Here is a 19,414-nt window from a genome sequence, read left to right as displayed (position 1 = left end):
AGGTATGATTCATTTTTTAATAATATGTCGTTCAACATTATTAAAAATGTATTTTCCCTCACCTGCCTAGGGAAATTTTGACTCAGGGAGCTAGAGGGGAGCGTCGAGATAATGCTGTGTTACAGTATCCAAAATATTGTTCAAAATAAATATTTTTTTTCTTTAACGAAACCCTCTTCATATATTTTATTTTGTGTAGATATATTTTTCCCATTTTCGATTCAAATTCATGGGGAATAATGTTCGATATCTACTGAAGATATTATCCTAATATATCTAAGACAACCTTACTTTGGTATAAGAATCGAATGAAAATCATTAAACTTGTGATGAGGAACTCCACTTGAAGATCACATAATATTGTGGTCCAAGAGACGAAATAGAGGTCGACCTTCACCCATCTGTTTACCGGATGAAATGCTTTTTATAGGGTTTCATAAATAGGCGAATACGCCTATAACGGCTTGCCTATCAAAATGTGGACCAGACTATACATGGTGAGAATTAAAAATTTGCACCATATGGAAAACTTTATTATTATCGATTTGTCAGAAAATTGTACCCTTCATAAAAATTGATGTATTGTAGAATGCTTGCATATGAGTTGTCAAAATCTCAAATTTCCGAACAGTGTACAGGGGAGAACGAAAAATAAGAATATTGATCAGGTGTAAACCACCTCTTAGTTTTGATATTATCAAAAAATTTATTTAAAGAAGTTTTTTAGAAATGATATCAATATTCGAATTTGGTATCACAGCCAGCCAGGGTAGTTTACTCTTGACAAAAATTTTATTTTTTATTTCCCGAAAATAAAACGGTTTAGACGAAGAAAACAACACAATTTCAGCAGAACTCAATTTATTTTCTAACAATAATACTTTTATTTTGTCTGTTTTGAATAAAAAAACAAATTAATCATAGTTTGTGGTTTTCACCTCCGGTTGGGTAAAAGAACAGAAACTGAAGGGTAAATATAAAAGAGATTGAACCACAAGAAAGTCAATTGGGGAAAAGCATGATTCTGTTATGAATTACGTTTTTTTTTTTTCGTTTTGACAATATGATTATGTACACAATACTTGATATCCCTCCACGTTCGGGAGTCCAAGATTCCCTGTGATTGTTTCTTGCAGTCTTCTGCCGTGACTTTCGTAGGCACTATACATTTTTTTGATATCTCTACTAGAAAATGTCAGTACAGCATTTTTTTCAGAGGAGGTTTATGGTTTCTTCATTGAAGTATTCGTGGGGACTGAAAAAGTAAAATTTATGTAAAGAAATAAAAATAAAGAAAACTTGTAGTCTTTAGATACACTTATCAGACACTTTCAATACTACTACCTTTCTTTTTTTTCACTCCTTTTTGAGAATTTGGCGACGTTTCACGTCCTAGATTATGATATTCTTCGTCGAAAATGTCTAAACCTATAAAATTTAGAAAATATTACAATAGTTCGTAGTGGCATTGCATAAATAAGTATGAAACGGGAAGGAGAAGAGCGTTCTAAGAAAAATTTACAAATGTAATAATTATCGCAAAATCAATAAATTTAATAAATATATGGATATACAGTGACCAAAAAGTATGTACCATATTTTGGAAACAACGTTATTATAATGCGAGTATTGGAAAACATTCTCAAAAAAAGTTCATGCGTGTCCGATAATCGAATAATCGATTTTGACACGTGTCACGTGTTCGCTGCTATGGCGGAAAATTGAAAAATGGCTTTGAAAAGGCAAAAAGTGGGATAAGATGATGAGATATCGAAAAAAGTTATTTGAAAAAGTCGCTTGATGTTCACTTTTATACACATAAACAAAGTTTGAAGAGATAATGTGAAAAAATTGAAAATAGCTATTTTTTTCCTATATCCATAAAAATATATCTATAATTTTTTCTCATGAATAGCCGTGCTGAAACATTTGTATTCAAATGATAATGGCTGAACTTTCTCATTTTCCCGACATCAGAGACCACTCAATTTAAAAAATTGGATTTTATCAGAACCCTATTACATTGGTTCGTGGTTACAGTCATATCAGAATTCCACTATTACTGCGACGATGAAGCAATTCAAGATTATCGTGTTTTTTCGATTATAATCAATTTTCGATAGTAATCATGCAAGAGCATTTCATTTCGCAAACAGTCTTGAAAACTGAGCCTCTTTAATTTGACGCATTATTTTTAATTAATTTTTTTATGTTGTACAGCATGGAAAAGATGAGAACGTTTTGTTATTATTATCATTCAACTACAAATCTTTCGGTGTAGACAAGGTACTCATGAGAAAAAACATTGTCATTTTTTATAAGGATAAAAAAATATTTAAAAAATTGCTATCTTCAATTTTTGGCATTATTTCTTCAAACTCTGTTTTATGTATAAAATTTAATTCCAAGCAAATTTTTTAAATATTGTTTTTCGATATGTTGCCAGCTTACCCCAGTTTTCCATGACAATATTGAAAATCATACAATAAATTGTATTGATTAGTTTTTAAATAAGGATTTTCATCAAGTATTTGCCGCCATACCATCGATCACGTGACATGTGTCAAATTCGATTATCGGACATGCACAAACTCCAATACTCCTTTATTATAAACTTTCTTTCCATATATGTATATATATATATATATATATATATATATATATATATATATATATATATATATATATATATACATATATATATATATATATATATATATATATATATATATATACATATATATATATATATATATATACATCCCGATATCAATATGGCATCCATACATTGAATGCGCTGATAGGGCGTCCATCATAATTTGAAGAATTTACCGAATATATTTCATGGTAAGTACTAGAAAACTGATTTCTGTAGGCTGGCATGACATTTTTTACCACCATAAAAAATTGAGTTCACTATTGATTCGATAGTAGAGCGTCCGTCCGTCAAACATTCATAAGAACTCCTCAGTATACACCATCATCAGACATCTGATTGATAATAGGGAGTCCAATAAGTATATTTTCATACATGAAATAGATTATTGGGAATCCTTACAATGTTGCCAATATTTACCGCATTAAATGTAGGCAGCAAGTGGGTTTTAATTTCTTCACATCTGTTTTTCAACAAGCGTTGTGCCAACGACAAATTGCGTATGGATTTCAGGTAGCCGGTATGTATTTCATTTTTACATAGGTACCAAGTGATATTGACTGATCATGAAAAGTTTATTCCATAACGAAATTTTCAATATCATTCGATAATTTTTGTCTTGGTTGGCATATTTCCATTTTAACACTGTATGATATTTAAGCGAGCCGAATATAATGATAGGAGAAGTGAAACCGACACATGCATGGTGTGATTATTGAAAGTTCAACTTTAATTACAAAAAGTTCATTGTATATTTCCATTAGAAAACAGCAAGAATTCAAAGTATTCAAACTAGTTGAAGACGCCAAAATGACAGACGATAGGATAAATAATATGAATTACCAAAGAATGTAAATATTCACGGCCGTAGATGACAGTGTAAAATCTGTTTTCAGCGTTTGCGTGGTTTGCAGGTTTTTATGCCTGACGTTTCGTCTACTACTGCGGTATACATTATCAGAGGCGATGTGGTAACGGTTGCAAAGCCCGAGTTCGTGGTCGAGTTGTTGTTCCCGTTAACTGAGTTATTGAGCATTGAAAAATTTGGTTGTTGAAAATTGGACGTGCTTGAGTGTTTTGTTGAGCACAGTCATATTTACTCAGTGTCATATTTATTCCATTTGGCTGATACACACTACACAGGATAGCCATCTAGAAGGCATCAAGACCTGTCAAGATTCATTTCCGTGTATGGTATACGATTTTTCGAGTCATGCATTTTTCAATATTTCTTTAAGGACTGACCTAAATATTTTTTAATTTTTTCTAGAGTTTTTCGTTTTTAATACGCTTTTATTAGGTCGACCTGTATGTATGTATGTAACTATGTAGTCAAATCTAAGAAAACTAATTTAACCATCTTTTAAAGATCGTAGCGTTATGAAAATTGGCAGTTTTATGTGATTTTGATGACAATATGGTAGGTACTCTGGAGCTGATCTGATGATGGAGCCGGAAGATAGGCACTAGGATTCCATGATGAAATATCGTATCATAGTCGTGTTTGGTCTTGTAATGAACGTGAATCTCTTTTTATCAATGTGCTCCACAAGATCACATTATAAAAGTTCAAAAACATTATATTTTGTTCATTATGATTTTTTTTAGTAACATAACATATTGTTTTAATTTTTCTATATATTTATCATTATATCCTGTTTCTGTATCAAATAAAGACATTCGGTAAGTTGAACAAACTGTTTTAGCGCAATTTGTTTATAAATTGTGTATGACCGTATGGGAATTCAAAAAATTTTTATCTTCATAATATGATATTCAGAAAAAAATACGATTTTTAATTGTTTATGAACGTTTTTTTATATATCTCGAATGTTCAAATGATTATTCGGAGAATGTTTTCTATTTTGAAAATCATAATTGACATTTCTCTACAAATTGACAGAAACATTTTTCATAATTAATTTTATCATTTATTACCAAAACAATTTATTATTAACGCATTCTTAACCGTCAGAGTTAGTATCTGAGTTTGATACGTAGAATGCCTGAATCAGTTTTCGATATACTGGATGGTTAGTATTTTGTTGATCAACAATCATGCCGTACTCGAAGTTGAAATTGTCATCATCCCAACAACATCGGATGCACTCATCACTGTTTTTCTACTGCTTTAAGTTTTACTGCAGTTAGATACCTACTATGCAACTACAATGAACTAGTTTCAGTAATTCTAAACCTGCCAATGATTATGGTGTTTTCATGGGCAAAAACAGAGTCTCTGTTTTTTCTCATCCCCAATCTGTAGCTGTTGAAAGATTGTTAAGCTATGTTTGAACTTGACTAATCTGATCAAGAAGTGCTTTTTTCCGAACTTTCTTCAGCAGTCTCCGAAAATTATGGTTGAGGTGTCATTCGATTCGGAATAGCGTCTAGAAAGTTTTTGAAAACGGACGACTTCCGAAAATGAAAATAGCAAAAGTTATAAACAATTTAGAGAATAATAAAGAATGGATTTAATTTTTTGAAAATATTTCTAAAACTAATTGAGATTTTCAAAATCGAAAATTCGAAAATAGGAAGAAATTTCCTATAAAAAAGTTTCAACTCCCGGAACTGTAGGACCAATATATATAATTTTCCCGAAGCCCTGAAAATGAGCTCGAAATCGGCTGTCTGGCCGCGCGTGAGCCGTGCCTGTTTGGGCCATTTTTACTAAAAAAAATTTCAGCATTTAAAATATATAAATTAAGGAATGAAAGAATTCAGGCATATACTCAAATGATAAATGAACAATAATCTGTCGGTAAAAAATGTTTATTGCAGTTATTCGATTTATTACGCTATTGTTAATTAACAATTTTCTATCGCTCGATCATCAACAAATCAGAAGTTAGATGAACATATTTCTTTAAAATTTTTATCACTCATTGTTTAAAAATTTATTATAAACAAATGCATTGTTTATAACATGATTGAATTTTTTTTGGATCTTAATTTTTGATAAAAATCATGATTTTTTTCAATTGTCTCTTGAAGAAATTTTTACAATGCAAAAAAACGCATTTGTTGAGTAACAATTTTTTTACCACCAATTAATAATATTAAGAAACCAATTTTTTAAAATAATTATTCATCTTGTTTTTAATTCGGAACAAAAACAATTTAATTTTTAAAATTCTCCATTGTGTATTGAATAAACAATTTGTTATAAACAAATGAATGTTTTCATTTCATTTTTGTTCCAGTTGCAATTGATGAATGAAAAAAACCATGCATTTTTTTATTCACTCCATTTTTTATCGAATTTATAACAAAGTTTTAAACAATAAGTGATGAAATAAAAAAAATATTTTTATGTAGCTTCTGATTTGAAAAAAAAAATACTAATAATAATAATCAAAAAAAAATTGTTCTTCGATTATTTAATAAACTTTTTAATTCAAAAATGCAGTAAATGGTTAATAAATAACTGAAAAATAATAATTTTTCAATATTTTGGAAGTAAATCAATTCCTAACCGTTATAATCATAACTCTATGGAAGGAAAAAAATTCCACACTTTTAGTTTGAAAAATATCACACTTGCAATAATGATAATCGAGTGATAAAAAATTGTTAATTAACAATAGCATAATAAATCTAATAATTGCATTAAAAATTTTTTACCGACAGATTACTGTTAATTTATCTTTTGAGTATATGACTGAATTTTTTCATTCCTCAATTTATATATTTTATATGCTATAAATTTTTTTTTGTAAAATTAACCTAAACACGCACGGCCTACACGCGGCTAAACACCCGATTTAGAGCTCTATTTCAGAGCTCCGGGAAAATTATAAATATTGGTCCTACAGTTCCGGTAGTCAGGACTTTTCGATAGGAAATTTCTTCCTCTTTTCGAATTTTTTTTTTTCGATTTTGAAAATTCCAATTAGTTTTTGAGATATTTCCAAAAAACTGGACCCATTTTTTATTTTTCACTAAATTGTTTATAACTTTCGCAATTTTCATTTCCGAAAGTCATTCCGAAACATTGGCAAATGTTTCTCTGAAAATAGCTCAGCATTCTTGGATTATTCTTTCCTTCAGTGGCTTTATTGAATCAGATTGCGTCGTCTTTAAAACAACCTATTTTAAGTAAGTGGCCCAGAGGAAAAAATCTAGAGGAGATAGGTCCAGGGATGTGAGAGGCCATTCAGTAGAATCTCTTCTTCCAATACATTGATCAGCATAATTATTATCTAACCATTGAATAACTGGAACTACAAAATAATAAGGTTCCCCATTCTGTTGAAAATGTAATACATTTTCTTTCAAAGATAAATTGCCGTGTATGTCTCTGTGATTCTCTAATTCATGAACTATCCGAGGTTCGATAGATCTTTCTAGCATGTGATCATACATTTCGCCATTTACATTTTCTTCTATATACAGTGTGTAACAACGAAAACCTAACAGAGCCGTTTTTGAATATAAAAAGTAAGATTTTCAAAAAAGCTCGGACACGTCGATTTCTAATTGAAGGGGGACACCTTTCAGACTAATCAGATTTTTTGTAGTACGCACCCCCTCAGAGAGGTGCGTCCGACGACCTTTATTTAGATGGGGAAAGTAGGTCGAGTGGCACCTTGTTTTAAAGGTCTTTCGAATACCTTCACAACTCTGTTAAAAGAAAATTTTTGTAACGATTAGTTTTCGAGATAATTTGAAGTTAAAATTGCCATGTTGATAATACATTAGACAGACCACTCGGTAACTTGTATGCCTAAATAAAAAAAAATTTAAGCAGTTCTTCTTATCAATTTTTTGTTAAATAACAACGTTCGATTGTTTTGTTGAAACGGGTCGTGTATTGTTATTTGTTTAAACATTTCTTTCACTACTGCCGAAAGGGTTTCAGTTATTGCTTCATTTTTTGGCAACGACCAAAATGCTAATAAAACATCAATTTTATTTAACGAGCAAAAACCTGGTAAACACCTAAGCAGAAATCACGTTCTGGATTTGGTCACAAAATTCAGGGAGACAGGTTCGGTTTTAAATGAAAAAAGTGATGTTCAGAGAAGGGTAGTGAATGACGATAATGCGATTGTAGTGTTTGGTCAAGTCATCGCCAATCCCAGGTTAAGTACCAGAGGTTTATCCGCAATGGCAGGAATAAGCCATATGATCGCATGGAGAATCCTTAAAAACCACAAATACCATCCTTACAAAATTAAACTTGTTCGTGAACTCAATGAGGATGATTTTGACCGAAGACAGGAGTTTTGTGAGGGCATGAGTGAAATATTAATGCAAAATCCCGAACTGCTTTATAACATCTGTTATTCGGACGAAAGCTCATTTTATTCAAATGGTTGCGTGAACCGTTACAATTGCCGTTATTGGTCGGATGAAAACCCAAGACAATACGCAGAAATACATACCCAACATCCCCAAAAGTTGAATATCTGGGCCGGAATATTAGGCAATCATATTATAGGTTCATTTTTCATTGATGGAAATTCAACCGGTGATTCTTATTAACAACTTCTTGAAGAGGCAATTCAACCTTCATAAGTAGGTGCCACTCAATTTACCTAAAATGTAATGGTGGTAACCAACCCCATCCCCCGGAGAAATCTCCTCGTAATAAACAAATAATTCGACATCAAATGGACACGTATTAGCAGGTTGTCATAAAAAGCAAAAATTTATTTTTTTTATGAGAGTTCTGAACGTAACTTGCACCTTAAAAACAATTTGATTTATTTTAAAAAGAGTTGAACTCAATGCAAATACCTTTAAAACTTCAAATTATCTCGAAAACTAATCGTCACAAAAATTTTCTGTTGACAGAGTAGTAAGGGTATTCGAAAGACCTCTAAAACAAGGTGCCACTCTCCTTCCCTATCTATCCCTATCTATTATCGAGACGAATAAAAAAAAATAGAAGAGGCGTAAAATATTCAAGTCTTAATATTAATGCTACGATGGTAAAAATCATGTTTTTGAAAATTTACTAAATTAATAATAGAAAATAAAATTTATTCTGAATGAATTCTTTTATTTGATGAACCAAAACTTACTGCATCGAATGTAGCTTTGAAGAGTACCATTGAAGAGCATATCTTAAGAGCTTTCAGATAATGTATCACAAGTAGGTGGTTGCCTTTCAAAAATATGAAGTTGTGGTGGCTGGGGGCAAGGGTGTGAGAGAAAAAACAAGTTAGTCATCACATCATTTGTTTCTCCCTTTGTATTATGAAAGTTGTTTTCAGCGATTTCTTATATTTTATTTGGTTGCTCAGAGATAGACCTTGTAAGTTTTCAAATTGTCACCCTGTGTATGAAACCGGCGCCGACCTACAAACATACCAAATCAACGATATTTCTAACAAATCATTGAGACTTCCCTCTCGCAAAAACTATTGCATTGTTGTCAGTTATATGGACGCCTCATAATCGCTCACATGTATGAAAAATATACGGCACAAGTATACGCGTACCTCCCGAGCGCCACCAAAATAAAAAAGACTCAAAAAAAGACGTATATTCTAGTTGAGTCTTTTTTATTTTGGTGGCGCTCGGGAGGTACGCGTATACTTGTGCCGTATATTTTTCATACATGTGAGCGATTATGAGGCGTCCATATAACTGACAACAATGCAATAGTTTTTGCGAGAGGGAAGTCTCAATGATTTGTTAGAAATATCGTTGATTTGGTATGTTTGTAGGTCGGCGCCGGTTTCATACACAGGGTGACAATTTGAAAACTTACAAGGTCTATCTCTGAGCAACCAAATAAAATATAAGAAATCGCTGAAAACAACTTTCATAATACAAAGGGAGAAACAAATGATGTGATGACTAACTTGTTTTTTCTCTCACACCCTTGCCCCCAGCCACCACAACTTCATATTTTTGAAAGGCAACCACCTACTTGTGATACATTATCTGAAAGCTCTTAAGATATGCTCTTCAATGGTACTCTTCAAAGCTACATTCGATGCAGTAAGTTTTGGTTCATCAAATAAAAGAATTCATTCAGAATAAATTTTATTTTCTATTATTAATTTAGTAAATTTTCAAAAACATGATTTTTACCATCGTAGCATTAATATTAAGACTTGAATATTTTACGCCTCTTCTATTTTTTTTTATTCGTCTCGATAATAGATAGGGATAGATAGGGAAGGAGAGTGGCACCTTGTTTTAGAGGTCTTTCGAATACCTTTACTACTCTGTCAACAGAAAATTTTTGTGACGATTAGTTTTCGAGATAATTTGAAGTTTTAAAGGTATTTGCATTGAGTTCAACTCTTTTTAAAATAAATCAAATTGTTTTTAAGGTGCAAGTTACGTTCAGAACTCTCATAAAAAAAATAAATTTTTGCTTTTTATGACAACCTGCTAATACGTGTCCATTTGATGTCGAATTATTTGTTTATTACGAGGAGATTTCTCCGGGGGATGGGGTTGGTTACCACCATTACATTTTAGGTAAATTGAGTGGCACCTACTTATGAAGGTTGAATTGCCTCTTCAAGAAGTTGTTAATAAGAATCACCGGTTGAATTTCCATCAATGAAAAATGAACCTATAATATGATTGCCTAATATTCCGGCCCAGATATTCAACTTTTGGGGATGTTGGGTATGTATTTCTGCGTATTGTCTTGGGTTTTCATCCGACCAATAACGGCAATTGTAACGGTTCACGCAACCATTTGAATAAAATGAGCTTTCGTCCGAATAACAGATGTTATAAAGCAGTTCGGGATTTTGCATTAATATTTCACTCATGCCCTCACAAAACTCCTGTCTTCGGTCAAAATCATCCTCATTGAGTTCACGAACAAGTTTAATTTTGTAAGGATGGTATTTGTGGTTTTTAAGGATTCTCCATGCGATCATATGGCTTATTCCTGCCATTGCGGATAAACATCTGGTACTTAACCTGGGATTGGCGATGACTTGACCAAACACTACAATCGCATTATCGTCATTCACTACCCTTCTCTGAACATCACTTTTTTCATTTAAAACCGAACCTGTCTCCCTGAATTTTGTGACCAAATCCAGAACGTGATTTCTGCTTAGGTGTTTACCAGGTTTTTGCTCGTTAAATAAAATTGATGTTTTATTAGCATTTTGGTCGTTGCCAAAAAATGAAGCAATAACTGAAACCCTTTCGGCAGTAGTGAAAGAAATGTTTAAACAAATAACAATACACGACCCGTTTCAACAAAACAATCGAACGTTGTTATTTAACAAAAAATTGATAAGAAGAACTGCTTAAATTTTTTTTTATTTAGGCATACAAGTTACCGAGTGGTCTGTCTAATGTATTATCAACATGGCAATTTTAACTTCAAATTATCTCGAAAACTAATCGTTACAAAAATTTTCTTTTAACAGAGTTGTGAAGGTATTCGAAAGACCTTTAAAACAAGGTGCCACTCGACCTACTTTCCCCATCTAAATAAAGGTCGTCGGACGCACCTCTCTGAGGGGGTGCGTACTACAAAAAATCTGATTAGTCTGAAAGGTGTCCCCCTTCAATTAGAAATCGACGTGTCCGAGCTTTTTTGAAAATCTTACTTTTTATATTCAAAAACGGCTCTGTTAGGTTTTCGTTGTTACACACTGTATATAGAAGAAAATGTAAATGGCGAAATGTATGATCACATGCTAGAAAGATCTATCGAACCTCGGATAGTTCATGAATTAGAGAATCACAGAGACATACACGGCAATTTATCTTTGAAAGAAAATGTATTACATTTTCAACAGAATGGGGAACCTTATTATTTTGTAGTTCCAGTTATTCAATGGTTAGATAATAATTATGCTGATCAATGTATTGGAAGAAGAGATTCTACTGAATGGCCTCTCACATCCCTGGACCTATCTCCTCTAGATTTTTTCCTCTGGGCCACTTACTTAAAATAGGTTGTTTTAAAGACGACGCAATCTGATTCAATAAAGCCACTGAAGGAAAGAATAATCCAAGAATGCTGAGCTATTTTCAGAGAAACATTTGCCAATGTTTCGGAATGACTTTCGGAAATGAAAATTGCGAAAGTTATAAACAATTTAGTGAAAAATAAAAAATGGGTCCAGTTTTTTGGAAATATCTCAAAAACTAATTGGAATTTTCAAAATCGAAAAAAAAAAAATTCGAAAAGAGGAAGAAATTTCCTATCGAAAAGTCCTGACTACCGGAACTGTAGGACCAATATTTATAATTTTCCCGGAGCTCTGAAATAGAGCTCTAAATCGGGTGTTTAGCCGCGTGTAGGCCGTGCGTGTTTAGGTTAATTTTACAAAAAAAAATTTATAGCATATAAAATATATAAATTGAGGAATGAAAAAATTCAGTCATATACTCAAAAGATAAATTAACAGTAATCTGTCGGTAAAAAATTTTTAATGCAATTATTAGATTTATTATGCTATTGTTAATTAACAATTTTTTATCACTCGATTATCATTATTGCAAGTGTGATATTTTTCAAACTAAAAGTGTGGAATTTTTTTCCTTCCATAGAGTTATGATTATAACGGTTAGGAATTGATTTACTTCCAAAATATTGAAAAATTATTATTTTTCAGTTATTTATTAACCATTTACTGCATTTTTGAATTAAAAAGTTTATTAAATAATCGAAGAACAATTTTTTTTTGATTATTATTATTAGTATATTTTTTTTTCAAATCAGAAGCTACATAAAAATATTTTTTTCATCACCTATTGTTTAAAAATTTGTTATAAACAAATGCGTTTATAACATATTTGAATTTATTTTGGATCCTAATCTTTAATAAAAATTATGATTAAAAAAAAATAGCGTTTCTTGAAAAATTGTGTGCAATGCAAAAAACCGCATTTGTTAATTTACAATTTTTTTACCACTAATTGTCAATATTTCAAAAAAAAAATTTGTAAAAAATTAGAATAATTCGAATGAATAATTTTATAAAAAAAATCAAACTTCAGCTGAATATATTCTTTTATTAATGGAGAAAAAATGAGTCTAGCGATTTTTCATTGTATCTCCATTAGTTTAATGAATATAATAATTTAAATGATGAAAAAATAGATTGATTATAGAGCGCCAAAATTTATAAAATTCGATAAAAAATTTAAAAAATTAAAAAAAAATACAGGGTTGTTTTTCATTCATTAATTGCAACAAGAACAAAAATGAAATGAAAAAATTCATTTGTTTATTACAAATTGTTTATTTATAAAACAATGAAAAATTTTAAAAATTTTAATTTTTTTTTGTTCCAAATAATTGATAACATTTAAAAACATTTAAAAAAAAATTGTCAACTAGTGGTGAAAATAAAAATATTAACAATAGCGTAATAAATCGAATAATTGCAATAAACATTTTCACCGACAGATTATTGTTAATTTAGCATTTGAGTATCTGCCTGAATTCTTTCATTCCTTGATTTATAAATTTTATATGCCAAATTTTTTTTTTGTAAAAACGGCCCAAACAGGCACGGTTCACGGCGGCCAAACATCCGATTACGATCTCATTTTCAGGGCTTCGGGAAAATTATAAATATTGGTCATACAGTTCCGGGAGTTAAGACTTTATCATAGAAAATTTCTTCCTATTTTCGAATTTGAAAATCTCAATTAGTTTTGAAATAACTAAACCCGTTTTTTATTTTTCACTAAATTGTTTATAACTTTTGCTATTTTCATTTCCGAAAGTTGTCCGTTCCCAAAAACTTTCTAGACGCTATTCCGAATCGAATGACACCTCAACCATAATTTTCGGAGACTGCTGAAGAAGAAAAAAGCACTTCTTGATCAGACTATCAAGTTCGAACATAGCTGAACAATCTTACAACAGCTACAGATTGGGGATGAGAAAAAATTGAGACTCTCTTTTTGTCCATGAAAACACCAGAATCATTGGCAGGTTTAGAATTACTGAAACTAGTTCATTGTAGTTGCATAGTAGGTATCTAACTGCAGTAAAACTTAAAGCAGTAGAAAAACAGTGATGAGTGCATCCGATGTTGTTGGGATGATGACAATTTCAACTTCGAGTACGGCATGATTGTTGATCAACAAAATACTAACCATCCAGTATATCGAAAACTGATTCAGGCATTCTACGTATCAAACTCAGATACTAACTCTGACGGTTAAGAATGCGTTAATAATAAATTGTTTTGGTAATAAATGATAAAATTAATTATGAAAAATGTTTCTGTCAATTTGTAGAGAAATGTCAATTATGATTTTCAAAATAGAAAACATTCTCCGAATAATCATTTGAACATTCGAGATATATAAAAAAACGTTCATAAACAATTAAAAATCGTATTTTTTTCTGAATATCATATTATGAAGATAAAAATTTTTTGAATTCCCATACGGTCATACACAATTTATAAACAAATTGCGCTAAAACAGTTTGTTCAACTTACCGAATGTCTTTATTTGATACAGAAACAGGATATAATGATAAATATATAGAAAAATTAAAACAATATGTTATGTTACTAAAAAAAATCATAATGAACAAAATATAATGTTTTTGAACTTTTATAATGTGATCTTGTGGAGCACATTGATAAAAAGAGATTCACGTTCATTACAAGACCAAACACGACTATGATACGATATTTCATCATGGAATCCTAGTGCCTATCTTCCGGCTCCATCATCAGATCAGCTCCAGAGTACCTACCATATTGTCATCAAAATCACATAAAACTGCCAATTTTCATAACGCTACGATCTTTAAAAGATGGTTAAATTAGTTTTCTTAGATTTGACTACATAGTTACATACATACATACAGGTCGACCTAATAAAAGCGTATTAAAAACGAAAAACTCTAGAAAAAATTAAAAAATATTTAGGTCAGTCCTTAAAGAAATATTGAAAAATGCATGACTCGAAAAATCGTATACCATACACGGAAATGAATCTTGACAGGTCTTGATGCCTTCTAGATGGCTATCCTGTGTAGTGTGTATCAGCCAAATGGAATAAATATGACACTGAGTAAATATGACTGTGCTCAACAAAACACTCAGGCACGTCCAATTTTCAACAACCAAATTTTTCAATGCTCAATAACTCAGTTAACGGGAACAACAACTCGACCACGAACTCGGGCTTTGCAACCGTTACCACATCGCCTCTGATAATGTATACCGCAGTAGTAGACGAAACGTCAGGCATAAAAACCTGCAAACCACGCAAACGCTGAAAACAGATTTTACACTGTCATCTACGGCCGTGAATATTTACATTCTTTGGTAATTCATATTATTTATCCTATCGTCTGTCATTTTGGCGTCTTCAACTAGTTTGAATACTTTGAATTCTTGCTGTTTTCTAATGGAAATATACAATGAACTTTTTGTAATTAAAGTTGAACTTTCAATAATCACACCATGCATGTGTCGGTTTCACTTCTCCTATCATTATATTCGGCTCGCTTAAATATCATACAGTGTTAAAATGGAAATATGCCAACCAAGACAAAAATTATCGAATGATATTGAAAATTTCGTTATGGAATAAACTTTTCATGATCAGTCAATATCACTTGGTACCTATGTAAAAATGAAATACATACCGGCTACCTGAAATCCATACGCAATTTGTCGTTGGCACAACGCTTGTTGAAAAACAGATGTGAAGAAATTAAAACCCACTTGCTGCCTACATTTAATGCGGTAAATATTGGCAACGTTGTAAGGATTCCCAATAATCTATTTCATGTATGAAAATATACTTATTGGACTCCCTATTATCAATCAGATGTCTGATGATGGTGTATACTGAGGAGTTCTTATGAATGTTTGACGGACGGACGCTCTACTATCGAATCAATAGTGAACTCAATTTTTTTATGGTGGTAAAAATGTCATGCCAGCCTACAGAAATCAGTTTTCTAGTACTTACCATGAAATATATTCGGTAAATTCTTCAAATTATGATGGACGCCCTATCAGCGCATTCAATGTATGGATGCCATATTGATATCGGGATGTATATATATATATATATATATATACATATATATATATATATATATATATATATATATATATATATATATATATATATATATATATATTTTTTAATGATGCAACTGGTTCTCCTTTTTCCGTATTTTAATATTTTATTTCACAAAGGATCTGAAGCTTTATATCTTCTACAAATTATCTTCGAGTGCTTTAGACAGCTGGTCGTACTGTCATCTTCTTGGCAGTTTGGGGAGTGCCAGAGTATTAGCAGTATGACAATCAGAATAGCTTGAGAAAACAAACCACATATTCAGAATCATTTCTCCGGGCGTCCAGGGCCACTTTTACTCCAGCAATAAATCTCAACTCCCTCATTAGGAGCTCTACCAATTTCATATTTTGGTATGACAATCGAAATCGCTTGAGAAGAGGAGTCACATGTTCAGAATAATTCTTCTGAGCTTTTAAGGCCAGTTTCACTCCAACAATATTTTTGAATATGACAATCAAAATCGGGTGGGAAAAAACACCACATGTTTAGAATATGTTTTCCGGGTGTCCGGGGTCGGTTTTATTCCAGCAATATTACTGACCTTCTTTGTTGGGAACTCTACTAGAGTTTTATACAATGTATTAGAAAAGAGCGTGTCATATTTTATTCAAATGGAACACTCTGTATTTTGTTATTCGAGTTCAAATATGAGGTGAGTACACCTGATAATATAAAACACTCTGTATATTACTGCTCGTCTGCTCAAGCCACAGTAGCTAGGTTAAAGGAATTCGATTGACAGGACCGGTCAAAAATCCATATACATGTCGTGGCTAATTCCAGTGATATTGAATTTCACTGACAGCTTCACATTTTGAGAAAAAGTTGAATATATCACAAATGGAGAGAAGTCGGTATAGGAATACTTTAACAAAGTCAGCTTATTTTTTCTCAAAGAAGTCGAAAATTCAAGAAAATAGCCGGTGTGCTATTAAAAAAATATAACTTTGATATATCACGCTCTATTCAAATACCTTGTATAAAAATAATTATTTTCAAAATACAGTTCAGATCGATATACATATATTGCCCCAGACCGTTTACTGAAAAAAATTACCTACCATTTGGCCACGAGAGTCCTGAGCGTTCAGCTTGACTCACTCTAAATTTTTTTCAAAAACTGACAATGGTATTCCGTAAAATTTTTTATGGAATATTCCTATGCTATAAGACAGAAACATAGTCAGTGACTAGTTGAACAACCCAATAAGAACGACTGAAAATTCCTTTTCTCTGTCCTAGACTCGCTTGTGCACCCTAAAACTAATAATACTGCACTACTATTATTTCCACCTTACAGTTTACCTAACAGACAGATTAGTTATTTGTCCAAATCAAACGTTATGAAGAGATACTTTACTAACCTCACTGATCCCAAATATCTCACCTCGAGGCAGCAAAAATCATTAAATTTACAATATTCATCGAAATGTTCATTTCAAATATTACCAAGGATTTTTCAATTGTAAAATGAATTTTGTAGATAATATAACGATGAAGGAAAATTCAAATAATTTGTTCAATATTGGAATTGTTCGTATATAAACTTTTCTTAGTGGAAACAGGCTCCATGGACATGTGCTATAAAACTGTAAAATATATATACCCATGTATTTAACTATACTCACCATTTTCACTAAGAACTGCAACATAAGAGCCTATCGGCTCTTGTTGTTCGTCCACAATTGAATAATACCTTTTGTAAATAACGATGTTATGCCTGCAAAAAATTGACCAACAGTGATCCCGTTAGGTTAGATTTAGTGGAAATACGAATTCTCCTTATTGAAGACCCCATTAGGTGTGAATTATTCGAGAATGCTAGAAAGGGCGCTAATTTTGAAAGATTATATTTGGATGTCATATTGATCTTTATAATGAGCCTTTCCAGTCATTTTCAGAAAAAAATATATTCCCAAATATTGCATTCTCTTGTACCTAACTCGTATGCAATTTTCCATTTTTTATTTCATCAATTTATAGATTTGAAAATTATTGAATACGCCAAACTAAACTACCGAATTCAAACGATTAGACGCAGAAGAACATGCGAAAAACCGTGTCGGCTAGTTCACACTCACGGGAGCGTTTGAATTTACACCTGTTGAATCACGTTTTCAATAATGAATAATAAATCAGTTTTTAGAAATTAAGGGCGGGCAAATGGTTAGGACTATTTTATAAACTGCCCTCAATTACGTCACGTGGATAAAAGCGAATATTTCAAGATACTGGAAATGAAGGAATTGATTGTTTCCACATATGCTTACCCAAATAGTCTAAGAGTAGGTATTCAGACAAGAGCAATATGAAGCAAATCGAGAAAGTAGTGGAAAATGTAATTTCCAAGATATCGTTTGATTAAGTTTACCTCTCCTAAATTATAATACGTACTTCAAAAATAGTGTCAACATCATATATACCAATTAGATGAAGTTTGAAGTCGATTCATAAAAAAAACTCTACCATAGTAATAGGGGAGCCCAAGCGGGGATTTCCGGATTTACTGAAGCGCGGCAGATTAATATACAGGGCGACACCTTGTATCCGGTTAAGTACCTCCACCAAATATGAGCTCCATATATAAGGCCGCCCGTGAAGGATAAAGGATCAGATTAGTAAAAAAAAATTGATCAACAGAATTTCTCGAGCGCGTCAGATTAAGGTAGGGTGAGTTAATTACCTTCTGAAAAGTATATATTCCAGTAATCTGACAATTTGAGAGTGACGTAAAGAAAGGGGAGGGCAGCAAAGTTGTAAAAAAAAGGTCATCTCGACATTCTCGAGCGTAGCTAATTTTTTTTATATTGAAGAAAATAACTCAAGGATATCAAAAAATATATAATCTGACGATTTTCGCAAGCCGAAATAGCAAAAATTTGTCGAGAAAATTTAATGCGTGCAGCTATGTGATACCTATATTTCCTTCTCCGAGTTTCTATTCCTCTTCCACTTTTCCTCTATCTATTACTCTCTCACTTCGTCCCCACTCTGAATTCGGTTGCCATGACGCCATCACAGCTGATCACAAAGACTCGTTCGTGATGAAGATGAAGATGATGATTAATTATTCAATTTTGATGGATGTAACCGTTACTACGTGGTAGGAAATCATAATGAAGAAAAGAGAAATGAAACTTTCTATGTTTTTTACCACTTTCATTTGTAACTAACAGTTTCTATGTTTTTTACCACTTTCATTTGTAACTAAGGTTACTGCAGTTTCGTCTTATAAGGACATTTTCAAACTTATATATTGTATAAGTAACTGCAGTAATGTTAGTTACAGATAAAAGTGGTAAAAAACATAGAAAGTTCTAAGTGGTAAAAAACATAGAAAGTTCCATTTCTCTTTTCTTCATTGGTTAATCAATTGATTGAAAAAATTAATTTTTTTGAGCATTTTTTTTATTATTTTTTTTATAAATACAAGTATTCTACTTAAAAAACATACACTTATTTATTTGCATGCTATATCCTGAGCTTTTCAAATAATTAGATTCAATGATTTGAAAATAAAAATTTTAAAATATTTTTTTGTCAGATTAGGCGAATCCCTCTAGATAATCGTCAGATTATGAGACAGCACGTCTAAAACATAAAGATGAACCATATATATCTTAATCTGACGCGCTTGAGTATATCCATGCAACAGTTTTTTTTTACATATTTAATAATCTATAGCAGCTTCCACCACCGATGAAAAGGTATATATTATACAACATTTTTTTCTTCTTATCATCT

At 31.6% G+C, this 19,414-nt stretch overlaps 1 long non-coding RNA gene across 1 annotated transcript; it reads right to left on the bottom strand.

The window, feature by feature from the left end:
* Positions 1–780: 780 nt before the first annotated feature.
* On the bottom strand, positions 781–17,522 carry LOC141483725 (uncharacterized). The gene is made up of 2 exons (XR_012466255.1): positions 17,299–17,522; positions 781–1,428 (listed from the first exon to the last, which is right to left on the bottom strand). It is a non-coding gene; the product is annotated as an uncharacterized lncRNA (long non-coding RNA).
* Positions 17,523–19,414: the final 1,892 nt, after the last annotated feature.

Source organism: Leptinotarsa decemlineata, unplaced genomic scaffold (assembly GCF_025532065.1).
Source record: "Leptinotarsa decemlineata unplaced genomic scaffold, Ldec_3_MD MMD2_tig00003902_RagTag_RagTag, whole genome shotgun sequence".
In the NCBI taxonomy this organism is placed as follows: domain Eukaryota; kingdom Metazoa; phylum Arthropoda; class Insecta; order Coleoptera; family Chrysomelidae; genus Leptinotarsa; species Leptinotarsa decemlineata.
The sequence above is the reverse complement of the archived record's forward strand: the minus strand, read 5'-3'. Positions and strand labels throughout refer to the sequence as shown.